Source organism: Nelumbo nucifera, chromosome 2 (genome assembly GCF_055504915.1).
Source record: "Nelumbo nucifera cultivar China Antique chromosome 2, China Antique-T2T, whole genome shotgun sequence".
In the NCBI taxonomy this organism is placed as follows: domain Eukaryota; kingdom Viridiplantae; phylum Streptophyta; class Magnoliopsida; order Proteales; family Nelumbonaceae; genus Nelumbo; species Nelumbo nucifera.
Window position 1 is genome coordinate 110,545,653 of NC_142650.1, and position 14,877 is coordinate 110,560,529.

The 14,877-nt window shown below is 36.7% G+C and overlaps 1 long non-coding RNA gene across 1 annotated transcript; it reads right to left on the bottom strand.

Annotated features, from left to right (window-relative positions):
* Positions 1–712: 712 nt before the first annotated feature.
* On the bottom strand, positions 713–2,619 carry LOC148802789 (uncharacterized). Its single transcript, XR_016082979.1, has 2 exons — positions 2,418–2,619; positions 713–2,302 (listed from the first exon to the last, which is right to left on the bottom strand). It is a non-coding gene; the product is annotated as an uncharacterized LOC148802789 (long non-coding RNA).
* Between the last annotated feature and the right edge of the window lie 12,258 nt (positions 2,620–14,877).

Genomic DNA, 14,877 nt, shown 5'->3' on the forward strand with positions numbered 1-14,877 from the left:
AATGCCCAATTTTGAATACAAATGTGAAGTTGTTATTATTATAAATTATAGCCCATTTGGAAGGGCTTTCGGGATATGGATTCTGGCATTTAGAGCTGGGCACCATATAGGAATGGTAGAAGTGTTTTGGCTGCGTTTGGAAATGATGTAAATGGAGTGTAAATCCCGGTTCAGGATAAATTTGTACTCTTATTCACTTTTGTCTGTGTTTGGCAACATTTATATTTATGCATTGACAAATGATAGAAAACACATTTTTCAATGCATATTTACATTGATAATAAGGCTGTGTTTGGAAACGATGTAAATGGAGTGTAAATCCCAGTTCAGGGTAAATTTGCACTCTGTTTCACTTTTGCCTGTGTTTGGCAATATTACATTTATTTATTAACAAATGACAGAAAATACATTTTCAAATGCATATTTACATTGATAATAAGATGTAAGGCTGTGTTTGGAAATTATGCAAATAAGTGTAATGCAAATATGTAAAGTGTAAAATAGTTCATATAAATTGCAAATTTGGGTTAGTTTTGCACTAACAATTTTACCTTTTTGGCAAAGAAACTTTTAGCCGTAATGGATGCAAACATGAATTCCAATAAAGTATATGCTTTTTTTTTATCAAAAGCCCGTTTGAATGCAAATTTACTTCTTTTATCAAGCATGAAACCATTTGCATCCTTTCACAACATAGCTTAAAAGTATATCAATAAAAAAAAAGGCATATGCTTTATTGAAATTCGTGTTTGCATCCATTACAGCTAAAAATATGTTTGGCCCCAGGAAACTACATCCATTCTGGGACTACCCAATTTACGTACCAACCAAGCCACCACTCAGTTTGTATGTGTTTGGTTCCATTTATGTTTATTGGGTGGGCATTTATCTGATAGACACCCACTTTAAATGTTTTTTTTTTGTTTGGTTAAGTTTATTTTGGGCGTTTCAAGAAACACCCCTTTACACTTTAGCAACAACAAACGTTTTTCCATTTCATGTTGTTTGGTGGGGTGTTTCAAGAAGCAGCCATATGGATGTTTCAGTGTAACACTTTCATTGTGGTGTATATGATACATTAGTCAATCCAACGGTCCAAATTACATGTGCTTCAATTTGAAGACCAATTTTCAGATCCAATGGTTAATATATGATATAATCCACATCCAATGGTGGATATATGACCCTTTCACTTTGACTCTCTCTCTCTCTCTCTACCTATCTATGTTACTCAAAAGAAAATTGAGCAAAACAACACGAAATTGTTTTACATTTCTGAAATGTAAAGTTACCAACATCTATCTTCTTTCCAATATTTTATCAGACCACTTTTTTTTTTCTTTTGAATAACAAAGATACCCTACCATTTATCAAAGACTAGTTTAGTTGAATTAAACTAAATTCTGCAATTTACACTAACCTAAATGGAGGAACGAAATAACTTGTACCAAGATGGACCTTGGGTCTGCATCCCAAAATGTAATGGTTCCCTTTACCCACATAAATCCACTACCACTAACTTCACCAAACTTGAAACCAAAAAGTTCATGGCCTAAATTTTAGAAAACTTGTGTCTCTAGATGGAACACTAAACTTGTCACCTATCTTCAAATTGCAATCTGTACTTCAAGAACAATCCTCCAAGAATTCCTAATCCCTTGCATATTCTAAGAGTGGCTCTTCCCACATAATGATTTGGCTCTCAAGAATAGCGGTCATTGCTAGGATGTGATGGTAAAATCTCAGGCTGATAAGTATGAAAACATAGATTCGGGGCTAAAAGCGTCAATTTATGTGAAAATGCCAGAGGTTAGATCTTTACTCTTCCACCTCCACCAAGAACCAAACAACCAGAACCAACACCAGGTAATGGTCATCAATATTCTGAAGAATGTGATCCACAAAAGTTGGTGATCTTCTTGCATTTAGATACACGTTCATATCAACAATTCCTTGTATGGTAGGAAAAACATGAACTTACAATCTAGGCAACCTTCCATACTGTGTCATATATTGTTTGCTGTCAGATTCAAAAACTCACTTTCTCAACATCTTGTTATATCTTTAGCTAAATGCTACCTCAAAATAAATCAATAAATATGCCTTTCTTCTAAAGCCCCCTCCTCTTATTCTGTCATTTTTACTAATGGACGAAAATAGAATCACTTGCAATCTATAACTCCCATGAATTCAAAGCATAGCACAAGCATAATAACGGACGAAAATAGAAAATAACCCTAGATCTCAGAGAACATACCCTCTGTTTCGCCTTTGATTGTTGTAGATACAAGAAACTCTCTCCCTGAGATCAAAGAAAACAGAGATAAAAAATCAGAAATGTTGTCAAAAGTTAGGAAAAACAAATGTTAGGAGAAAACAGAGAGAAATCAGAGAGAAAATATGGAGAAAACAGGGACCTTGCCGGCGGCAACTGCTCCTCCCTCCATCGAAGACTCCTCTCTCTGATCGTCGCTTGGGTGTTCTCCTCTGATGCGGCGAAGACTCCTCTCTCTAGTGCTTTAGAACTTGGGTCATATAAGAGAGGAAGAAAACATATTGCACCGGATCACCACCATTGGGTGACATGTCAACAGACACGTAGGATCCATGTCAACACAATTCTCGCTTCCCCTAACAGCTATTTTCACGAAAACCAAGAAAAATAAATGCATAAACATTTTTTTTAATAAATGCACGTACCAAACAGTGGTTTTGAAGCCAATAAACGTTTATTGCGCCAGATGCTGATATGGCACTAAGATAGCACCGTTTTTTCGATAAACGTAAACGGAACCAAACATGCTCTTTATTAGCTTTAATGTATTACTGTGGTCCCAGAAAAATTTTGGTTGTTGGAAATGTTCTTGGGCTTGAAACATTACCATTAGTGTGGGGTAAAAGAATAATTGTCCTCCATCTTCTTTTTAACCGAAAAGGACAAGTAGGGACCAATTCGGTTAAGACATCACTCCATCCAATTCAAGGTGGGGCCACAACAATACATCAAAAGTTTCGATTGGATCATCGGCAATGTTTAACATAGTGTAACTACAAAGCCATTCAGTTTCGATTGGATCATCGGCAATGTTTAACAAAGTGTAACTACAAAGCCAAAATGAATGGCTGCAATTCTGCAAACAAAATTTTGACTTATCAAGGTGGAACTTTGCTTTGGTTAAGATTTTGATTTCTTATTATCATGGGTAAAGATGAAAGTTTTGTCAAATCAATCAGTCAAATAGCTCAGTATGGTTTATGAATTTGAGTTATTTTGTTTTTTTTTTATCTTTGGAGTTCATTTGAAAGGAGAGAGATGCATGAGAATCTACGAAGGGAAAGGAACTTGGAAAAGTGCTCTTATCATCAAGATTAAAAAAAAAAATAGTTGGTAACCACTAGATCTGTTTATGGGCCGGGTAGTCCGATGGCCTGGCCCGCACCCTGGTCGGGCTTAGTCATGTAATTAGGCCCGCGGGCCTGACCTCGGACCTAACACAGTAAGCCCAACTGTGTTACGGGTTGGGCTCGGGATTTGTCAAAAAAGCCCGGCCCGAACCCGGTCCGGCTCGACTCAGCATTATATATTTTATAAAATACATAATATTTATTGAAATATATATTTATAATTTAATATATACATTTTTTTATTTTTTTCTTTATAATTTCTCTCTCTCTCTTTCTCTATTCAGCCACTTCAGCACTAGTAACAACATGGGATAAATTTCGGGCTTCGGGCTTTTTATGAGGGTCGGGCTCGGGCCTTAAAAAATCTGTTAATACAAAGTGAAAGCTTGGCCCGGCCCGACCTATGAACAGGTCTAGTAACCACTAACCAACGGAGGACTGATTCATTGATATATTAGCTGATTCGCTCCGATATTTACACGGAATCAATTACACAGGATTGAATCAGTTTGAAATAGCAAGAACTGGTCCCAACCCAATTTTCCTTAAGACAAAATCTTAAAACCGGAAGCAAGTAGACTCAACCCATTCACAGCCCTAAATGTAATAAGCCATGGTTTCAATTTATAGGGTGATGAAAAATTGATGATTTCATCTATATAATATCAATGTTATCTTTCTACATACCCTTAGAGGTAACAGATATGTCAATCCGAATTGATGAAGGATGCATCCACGTCTGTGAAGGAAGTTTCAACTTTCCAAGAAAATTCTGAAGATTTCATTTTCACATATATTGATTAAAGCAAAGTTTGGGTTAAAAAAAAAAAACTGTAAATTTGTCTCACACTTTATCTCGTACTGTTATGGTTGGTGGATCTGGTGTGCCGAATACCAATGCATCTATTTTTTTAACTAAACGGGTATTATAACAGAGCTATAGAAATAAAGTTATTCCAAGATGGATAGTTATCAAACGAAAATAAGTTCTAGTTCAGAGTTTTGGCTTTTTGGGCCACTGAATGCGCTAGCTGATTAAACATTCTATTTACAAAACAAAGATGACAAAACGCAAAAGATTGGAGAAGAGTTCTGGTCTTTCGTAAAAGCTATAGACAAGACCAGTGCAAAGAAGCTTTGTTCTTCGGTGCCTGAGATCATGTTTGGTTCAATTCTCATTCTTTTTTATCTTTATCCAATATGAAATTCTAAATTGGATAATAATGGGTAAAAATAGTTAGAATGAGAAAATATTGCTAAGAATCAAACGCTTTTTTTCCTAAAGATGAATTCTTTTCATACTAACAAGTGTCCTATGTAAAAGTACTTTTGTGATTTCATAAAAATACTTTGATAAAAGTACTTTCATAAAAGTGCTTTTGTAAAAGTACTCTTATAAAATTAAGTATTTTGTAAAAGTACTTTCATAAAAAGTGTTTTTAAAAGTATTTTTGTAAAAGTATTTTTATAAAAGTATTTCCGTAAAAGTACTTCCATAAAAGTTCTTTTATAAAAGCTCTTTCATAAAAGTTCTTTCGTAAAAGTACTTTTATAAAAGTGTTTTTATTAAAGTGCTTTCACAAAAGTGCTTTCATGGAAAAATACTTATTCATAAAAGTGCTTTTTATAAAAGTACTTTCGTAAAAGTGCATTTACAAAAATGCTTTCATAAAAGTACTTTTGCAAAAGTTCTTTCGTAAAAGTATTTTTATTAAAGTACTTTCATAAAAGTGCTTTTGTGTAAAATTACTTTTATAAAATTACTTCCACAGTAGTCTACTAGTAAACATCTATGGCATCGGTTTTATAGGCAGAGTTTCCTCAAAGAATGAAAATGAGCAAGATGGGGCATGATTATTTTTCATATTGCAGGCTACCTCAATTTTTGTGTTGTGGGCTGATTTTTCATTCTAAAAAGAATGTGGCCCATAGCAAGAAGTTTGTAACCAAACACTCTAATGTTATCCATTCTTGCTCAGAATGAGAAAGAATAAAAAGAATGAAGCTCAAAGCAATGAACCAAATATGGCCTAAATTGTCAGCAACGAGTCAGAATAGATGAGGAGATGCCTAAATATGGCCTGAACTGCCAGCAACGAGTTAGAATGATGAGGAGACGCCTGGTGGAGAATTGTAATGCAAAAGACACCCTGGAATGTGGCCCAAAGACACACCAATGCATCTATTTAAGTCCTTACTTGGAAAGCTTATTATTTTCTGATATTTTTTATTTATTTATTTACTTACTCATATATATATATATATTATTCTTTTCTTCATGGAGCTACACAATGGAGGTAACCCATCCCTTTCCTCGAATTCAAAGATTTCAACTATTTCAGCTTATTATGGGTTGAATACATCTATTTTATGGCAGAATTATAATATGAATAAGGCTACTCATTGTATTGTCCAGAAGGCTAAATCTTCATATGTAACCACTCTAGATGGTTTCATCTACCTTCCTGGCTAGAACCCTATGCAAATTTGTATTCTGTTAATAATCAATAATATTTTTTGTTTATGGATAAAAAAATGATATATCAACAAATAATTTGATCTTAAGTTTGACTGTTGCTATTAATAGTATTCAATTATCTAAACCCAATTTAAAATCTAATTTGATTAACTCAGATAATGATTACATCAAATCCATTTAGGGTTTGCTTGGTTCGTAATCGGAATCAAAATTAAAATTCTTCGGAATCAGAATTGGAATAGTCTATTTCCATAGTCTGTTTGGTTCAGACAGGAACTGGAATGAGAATTGGAATCAATAGGAATGAGATTTCATTCCCAAGGGAGGGGTAGAGAATAGACATGTTCATGGGTCGGGCTCGAGCTTGGCTTTTGCCAAAATTTCAATAGGCCCAGCCCGAAGCCCAAATCCGACACAGGTCTAGTAGGGAATGACCATTCCCTCAAATGAGGGAATGCTAGTCCAACAAGAATGGAAATGAAATTCTGATTCTGCCTAACCAAACAGGTGGAATCAGAATAGCCCATTCCAATTCCAATTCCAAACCCCTATTCGTACGACCAAATGGGGCCTTAATTTGAACGTGGATCCACCTCAATCGAATCTGATAATATCAATAATATCTATATGCATATTTCTCAATCTAATATTGTAAATATTATAATATTAAGATCATTTGGTTTATTGTATTAATGTTATATGGAATATGCGAATATGATCTGAACCATAGAAGGTCGAAAGCCCTAGTTGTGACTTGTGACAATCCAGGAACTAGTCGCATTAACTTGGTGGATTGACTATTTAAGATGGAATCTATATTTAAATAAAGGGCAAATTTCTTAAACTACTCTTATGGTTTAGCTAATTGACTAATTCATCCCTGTTTATATATTGTCTTAAAGTACCCCTATTGTTTCTGGAAATTGTCTAAAACCTCCCCTACCATTAATTCTCCGTCATAAACCATTAACATGTAACATTACGTGATTGATATATTTTTCAAAAATCCCTAAAATACCTATTTGTCACAGAAAACTCAGAGCATCAACACTGGGAGCATCTAGCGATGAACTAAGGGCACCTCTAATCCAATCAGCCAAGAGGATTGTAGCACCAACAATGGCACCGGAGTGAAGATTGTAATGATGACTGATCCCATTGGGTTTAACTGGGAGTTATGACTAATCCGAGAGTGATGACGACAAAGATACCCCAACCGTTTCATGGAAAATACAAGAACTTAGCATTGTTGTGTTCTGCTTTGACTAGGAGGAGACCGGATCTGCTCCTCGCACATGGGCACCTCACAGGCACATCCACTATGCATTGAGAACATCTCCCATGAATAATAGCTTATAAGTACGGAAGACGTTTCCAATGCATGGTAGGATGTGTGTGTGAGATCGGTGTGAGGCGCCCTGTGTGAGGAGCAGATCCGATCTCGACTGGGAGTGGTAGAACGAATCTCCTATTGGGTAAGACACCCCAACCGTTCTTTGTTTAGATGTTTTGTATTGTTTGACCTAGTTAAACATTGGATGCATTCTATTCCTAGTACTCATATGGGAGGGACTATTCCTTTTTAGGATGGGTGGGTTCCATCCATCAAGAATGACTCCCTTCTACAATTAAGGGAGACATGGCCTTATTCACTGTGAAAATGAGCATTTATTTTCTCTTTGTTAAGAGTAGTAAAATGCATTTATTTGAGACATTTACCTTTTCCAAGGTAATCAAACATAACATCCAATTGGTACTAGATATCTTCCAATGACAACAAATCTTTGATAAAAGGTTGGATCATCGGATGGCATTGTCGATTAATTATAGAGATTTCCTCCCACTCATCGAGATTATGTATTGTGTTCAACTAATCTGTAATACAGCAAGGGATTGTTCCTTTTCAGGATGGTTGGTTATAAGGCGCTGTCATTTTTTTAATTCAACATTTCGTTTTTTAAATTTTTAGTAAATTTATAGTTTTTCAAAAATTTTCATAAGTTGAGTTTTATTTTGAAAATTTGAGGAATAGAGAAGGGAAATTTTGATATTTCATTTTTTTTTCTCGTTAGCACTTAACTTTGATATCAATTATCAGAAAACTTAAGGATACTTTAAGATAATATGTAAACAGTAAGGATAGAGCTAGTCAATTAGCTAAATGATAAGGGTAGTTTAAGAAATTTGCTCTTAAATAAATAGAATAGAAAAATATATTGTGATAATGCTTTAATAGAAATATTTTACGCAAGTAGCATTAGAATTTAGAAAAAAAAGTTAAGGGTATCTTATGTTCTGGGCACAACATGGCCAACTTGCTTATTTATTTTTGGCCCCATAGGGGGAGGGTTCTGAATTCACATCTATGCCCCAACATATATCCCAACCGTGTATTACGAACCAAGGTTCAAAAAATCGACACATATCGGTTCATACCGGTCGATACATATCGTATCGGGAGCACCCCGATATGCCCCTACAGAGGGTGTATTGGGGTTTTGACCGGTTCAAGGGGTGAACCTCAAACTGGCCCCCTGAATCAGATTTGAAAAAAAGTACTAATATTGCCTGATACGCCCCCTATCGACGTATCAGGCGTATCAATATTTAGAATCTTGTTGGGAACATCTCCCATTGACAACCTTGGGAGATGTTCCCAATGCTTGTTAAGATGTGCATGTAAGGCATTTGTGAGGCACCTTATGTGAGTAGGGGTGGATTCAAGCCGAGCTTAGCCGAATAGTACTAGGCATGAGCTCGACTCGAAACTATTCTGTAAGGCTCAAGCTCGAGCTCGGTTCAAGCTAGAACCTTGAGCTCGAGCTTGGCTCGGCTCGACTCGTTTTATATTTTATAAAATATTTATTATATATTTTATAAACATTTTATTATAAAAATATTTTATAAAAATAAAAATTATATATACAAATTTTTATTTTATATTTAAAATTTAATAATTACAATATTTTTATTATATATATATATTATTTTCTATAATTTTATTATATATATTATATATATTCGAGTCGGCTCGCGAGCCTTACGAGCCGAGATCTACTAGGCTCGAGCTTGGCTCGTTTAAAAATCGAGCCATTGAATTGGGCTCGAACTCGGCTGAAACCAAGTTGAGCCGAGCCAAGCTCGAGCAGCTCGTGAAAAGTTTGGCTCATTGCCACCCCTATTTGTGAGGCACAGATGTGATCTCTAGGGTGCTATATGTTAGACCTAGTTAATGGAGTTAACTTTGGCTATTGGGAGCCAACAGTGTATGCTATTGAGAGCGGTCTTAGGCTGGACATGCTCACCAATTCACGCCCATGCCTATGTTTATGGTTAAAAAGAAATAGGGAGAAATTACTATTTTACCCCATTCTATGGTAATGTGTCATTCCCAAAAATGTACTCAACAGTAGCGACCGTTGACCCCAACAACCAAAGTTTTTCCTAGCTAAGGGGGTTAGTGGGTTAGTGTAGACCTACTTGCATGTTTTTTATTTCTTTTTAAGGGCCATACAATGCAGGGGGAGGAGGGCATTATTTGCTCCAGTCGAATAATTCTAAACCCTAAACTTTAAGCCCTCAAATTTTTCATGCCTCATCAAAAGAGTGCATTACTTTGCCCAGTCCGGCAATCCTAAATCCTAAGCCCCTAAGTCCTAAAATTAATGTGTAAAATGCATTTGCTAGGATGCAACTCCTCCAATCAGGTAGAAACCAAATATTTTCCATCAAAGGATGTTAAACTATGGGGTCATGGGCAGTGTTAAAGACAATGCAACTAAAAAGACAAAATAAGTGGTTGGGCGTAGAATCCAACCGTCACCAGTAAAGATGAAGTTTTGCCAAATCTAATCAATCATATAACTCAAAATGGTTAATGAATTTGAGTGGTTCTTTTTTCTTTAGAATAGTTGGCGTTCAGTTGGGATACCCCAAAAGTGTAGCCTACGTAATTCGATCACAAAAGAAACATAAATGTGGGATCATTTCCTACCTTCACCAGCATTTGGAAGTTATCATTATGGGATCAGGGAGTTATAATAATAATAATAGGGAAAATTTCTTAAACTACTCCTAAGGTTTAGGAAATTGACTAAGTATACCCCTACTGTTTCAATATTGTCTTAAAGTACCTCTATGTTTCTGACAATTGATTTACTCTACCCTTATCGTTATCATCCATTAATATTCCATCAAATTCCGAACACACGTGACACTACGTGACATAATTTTTTCTAAAATCCAATTTTACCCTTCATTTTCTTTCTCTCTCACCTTCTTCTTCCCCTTTATTCTCTCCCATGTTTCATCACCCCCACTACAACTCATTGTAGCAGCGGACCCCTCCACCTCTGGCCTCTCTCTCTCTCTCTCTCTCTCTTTCTCTCTCTTTCTCTCTCTTCTTCCCCTTCTGCAACTCGTCTCAAATCAAATCTGCTAAGTATCTCTCAAATCTGTAGGGAACCCAGATGTGAGATCTAAGAGATTTAGATCCATCATCATTGAGTCTTGGGTACTTTAAGACAATACTGAAAGGTAGGGTCTCTTTGGAGACGAAGAAGGAGATCTTGCTCCAATTCAAAGGGAACTTCTCCACTAGATATACCGCTCTCAAGGGTTGTTCTACGCTAACAACCCTTCTTCACTGCCTTCGATGCCTTAAACCCGAATCCTACTTCTCATGCCTTCTTCTTCTCCCCACCAAACTCTAATGTCGATCTTGGTCCTACCTAGAACTGCTTAATCTTCACTTCTTATCCTCGAAGCCCCAATTTTATCCAAAAACCTCTCCCTCCCTTCACAACTTCAGCAACTTCTAAGCCAACCTACAACCTTAACTCAAATTGTGACACTATTCCAGTGGTGGTCTCCACTACACCAGCGCACAACACCTCCGAAGCCATGGCTCAAGCCACCATCGGAGCTTTTTGAGTAGCCAAAAAGGATTCGCTTGCTGCCCCCTTCATGATCGATGGAAAGTGGCATTCAAGATCACTTACAGAGTTGTCCACCTACAAGCAGGAGAATGTAGAAGTAGAATGAGTCGGTAATGGAGAGTCCAAGGCCTGAAACATGCATTATTTCTCAAACTACGACACCGTGTCTAATATGAGGTGAGTGAGATTTGATTGAACTTCGCAAACTACAGACATGGTGTTGTAGTTCAACTAAATCTCACTCATGTATTTGTGTATTAGAAGTCGGAACCTTCTCGTGTATCATCGATCCTGTCTTTCAAAATCTTCTCTTTGTCTTCAAACACCTTTGTATTCTGTTGTCGAATTGATTTGGAGGTGTAGTGCATTAATGTGGTGGAGATCACCACCCGAATAGCGAAATTGGTGTACATCAACTCCAGAATCGGTCCCAATAGTGGGGCTGCCAATGAACTCGGGCTGGTGCTAGCTCCACCAATCTCTCTCTCTCTCTCTCCTCACCTCTTTCGCACAATGGACTATCAATGAAACCACTACCACCCATCGCTGCAACATTTGGAAGCGGTGTCTCCTCACCTCTTTTACTGGTGCTAGCTCCACCAATCTCTCTCTCTCTCTCTTCTCACCTCTTTCACACAATAGACTATCAATGAAACCACTACCACCCATCGCTGCAACATTTGGAAGTGGTGGTTCTCCTCTCTACCTCTCTCTCTCCCCCCACACCGCTTTTGCATAGTGGACTGTCAATGAAACCACTACTGCAACATTTGGAAGTGGTCTCTCTCTCTCTCTCTCTCCTCACCTCCATGACCCTCTCTGCATCACTCACAATTCCCCCTGTCTCCTCTTCTATATATTCATGGATTATGGTGGAGAAAATGGGTCCTCCGGTGGATACCAGAAATCCTTGGCAGTAGTGGTGTCAATTGGATCCCAAGTTTAAATGACCAGAAGATGGCGTCAACTGGATCCCAAGTTTGGTTGAGGTCAAGCAATTGGTTGTAAAATGAAGGCAGTAGACTCAAAACTGAGATTAAGTGCATGGGATGCCTTGGGACTGCCATGTGATTAGTTGAGGAATTAGCCATTTAATTGCTTCATCTTTTCTGAGATCGTAAGAAGCAACGAAGAATTCTTTAAGAAAGAAAAGATCAACTGTCTAGGTGCTCGTTTCGCTTGGGATTGAGAACAAAATAAACCTGAGCAACAATTATTACTATGATGCAATAAAGACCAAGAGCAGGGGCAGATGATTTAGGAGCCTAAATGTTGAACTGATATAAGTGTGGGGAGGAATAAACAAATCTAAGGAAATGGTGAGAAATCATTAGGAATGTAAGTTCGCGCTTCCAAGGTTCAAGATAAAGATGGGGGGACGCCACTAATCCAAAGATTGGAAGGTTGGGAACTAAAGAGCCCGTCTTGAATTATTTCACATCGGCTGGACGATGTCCTTTGTTTAAATTATTACCTAGACGATTCTCTATGGGATTGGCTTCAAAGGAAGAGATGGTCCTTTGTTTAAATTATTACCTAGACGATTCTCTACAACATGATTATTGATCAGAGTTCTTTTCGGAGTTAACTGGAAGTAGATCAAGGGCGCTCCTCTTTCTCAACGAGAACAATGACCAATACCCTTGATTGTCAGCTTTCTTGTAGACAACGGCAACCAAAACCTCACTAACATATACAAATGTTGTCTGCCATTGTCTCACTTTCAATAAGGTATCAAAAGTTTCATAAAATTTAAAGAAAAATGATGGGCACAATAGTCTTTTTAATCCTTTCGTTAATGGACACTAACAACAAGGAAGATTTAGTCAATTTTTACAAATAGTAGGGATACTTTAAAATAATACTAAAACAATAGGGTTATAGTTTGTCAATTTCTTAAATCTTAGGGGTAGTTTAAGAAATTTGCTCATAATACCTTGTGAAGTTTGGTAATATCACTATATGAGGGTAGCAAACCATGTTACCCGATTTGAAAATTTTCAACTACATCAGGTTCAGGTCCATTGAATTATTAACAAATTCTCAACCCAACCCAACCCAACCCAAGTTACACCCCTAGGCAATGACACATTGTGGATAGTGATCTCAATTAAGTTCTTCATCTGTAAAGGGTTTTATTGGTAGAAATCTGGGCTCTGTTGAGAAACAAAGGAAGTATCAAAGCCATTTGTAGAGGGTTTGGTTTTGATTTTTTTTTTCTATTTTAAAAGAAGAAATCAACCAAACTCTTTGCTTAGCAAAAGAAAAAACTATTCAAAAATGGTTTTGCCTTCTAATAGAACTTGAGGAATATTCCCTTTGATTTATGAATTGAAAAATAAGCCTCAAAACTAATTTTTATCTTTAGGGGTCTCATTACTTCTTTATTTCTTTTCTTCATTTTTTTATCTTTTATTTTGATAGTTGGTATAATAGGGATAGTGGATGAAGAAAGGTTGGTAGGGAGTGGGGGTAGGATGCATGAGGCCCCCCTAGACTTTGATCATGCATCTATCCACTGTGGGGAGTATGCCATGAGGCTAAATCAAGGAAATCAAATTTACTCCCCACACTAACTTCAATCATGCATTGGGAGCATTTCCTCATGAATGATAATATATAATTATGGGAGATGTTACTAATGCACAGTTAAAACATTGGTGTGAGGAGTGCTCTGTGAGGACCAAATATAGATTGTAACTCAACTATGGGGTTATTAGCAACCATTTGTCTATCTTGTCATTGTTTTATTGATGTAATATGCCTGACTCACATGAGAAAGAAATAAAAGAAATCAGTTTGTATTAAAGGACCCAAATAATATTTCATTCGAATGATTTCAATGTTACAGACACTTTATTAAAGGTAAATAAATGAAAAGATATATAAATCATGTGATGTCTTTAATATAATTAGTTGAAACTTTGATTTAACGTATAACAAATATTCAAAATATACAGTATTAATTGGATTCAAAATAAATGATTAAATTCTAAAATTAAATGTGGGGTCCAATTTCATTAATTTTATTAAGAGGGTGTTAAGTAGGTGGTTGAAAAAACTTTTGGTTTGGTCGAGAAAACTATGCCCATTTTTCTTAAGGCTGCATTTGTTTTAGGTGTAAATTCAGTTTTACACCCGATGGGAAATGTGAACCGGTTTAGTTGTCGATGGAAATTAGGATTGATAGATTTTGAAAATTTACACCGACTATGTTTGATTGTCAAGGTGTAAATTTGGTGAGATGGGACTACTGATGAAACCTGAGATGAGAGCTACTGTAGTCGACACAGAAGGAGGGAAGCAGAGGAAGAAGAAGAAGAAGAAAAAGGAGGGGAAGAGAGAAAGAGAGAGAACGAAAGAGAGACAAATGGAGAGAGAAAGGTCAGAGGTGGGTTTACAGATTTGCCGCTGCAATTGGTTGCAATGGCCACCGTCGTTGCAACTGGGTTTTGCCGCTGCCGTCCTAAGTTCAGATCCGCCCTGGGAGAGAGAAATCTCATACTGCCGCTGCAGCTTCTGTGTTTTCCTTCTGGATGTTTGATGGAGACGCATATGCGCCAGTGATAGAAAAAACGACAAGAAAGAGATGTTAGTTTTACACCGACAATTTCGATGTATATTTTACATCGACTATCAGTGTAAAAAAGATTTCAAAAATGAGTTTCGGTGTAAAAGTACACTCTTTTCAAACATGTGTAAAATCAAACCGGGGTGTAAGGTTTACCCACATGAATTTTCCACCCCAAACAAACGTGGCCTAAAGTGAAAAATGACATTTTTGAAAACAAAACCTAAATGATGGTGTTCTCTAGCGCCAATATTTTTGTTGTTTTCAGCCTTTCAACTCAATTTTCATTTTTTGAAGAAAAACAAGAACATTGGATGGATGATTGTGTGCAACTCACTTGAGAATGTAAATCACTAAATCTCACTATCATTATTGCTCTTGAATCGGATGATTAATGTAGAAATTCTTTTGGGCGAAAATCCTTCATCTTGTATGTAAGGATATCAGCTAATTTGCATGTAAAACGTTTGTATTGAGTTTGGGGT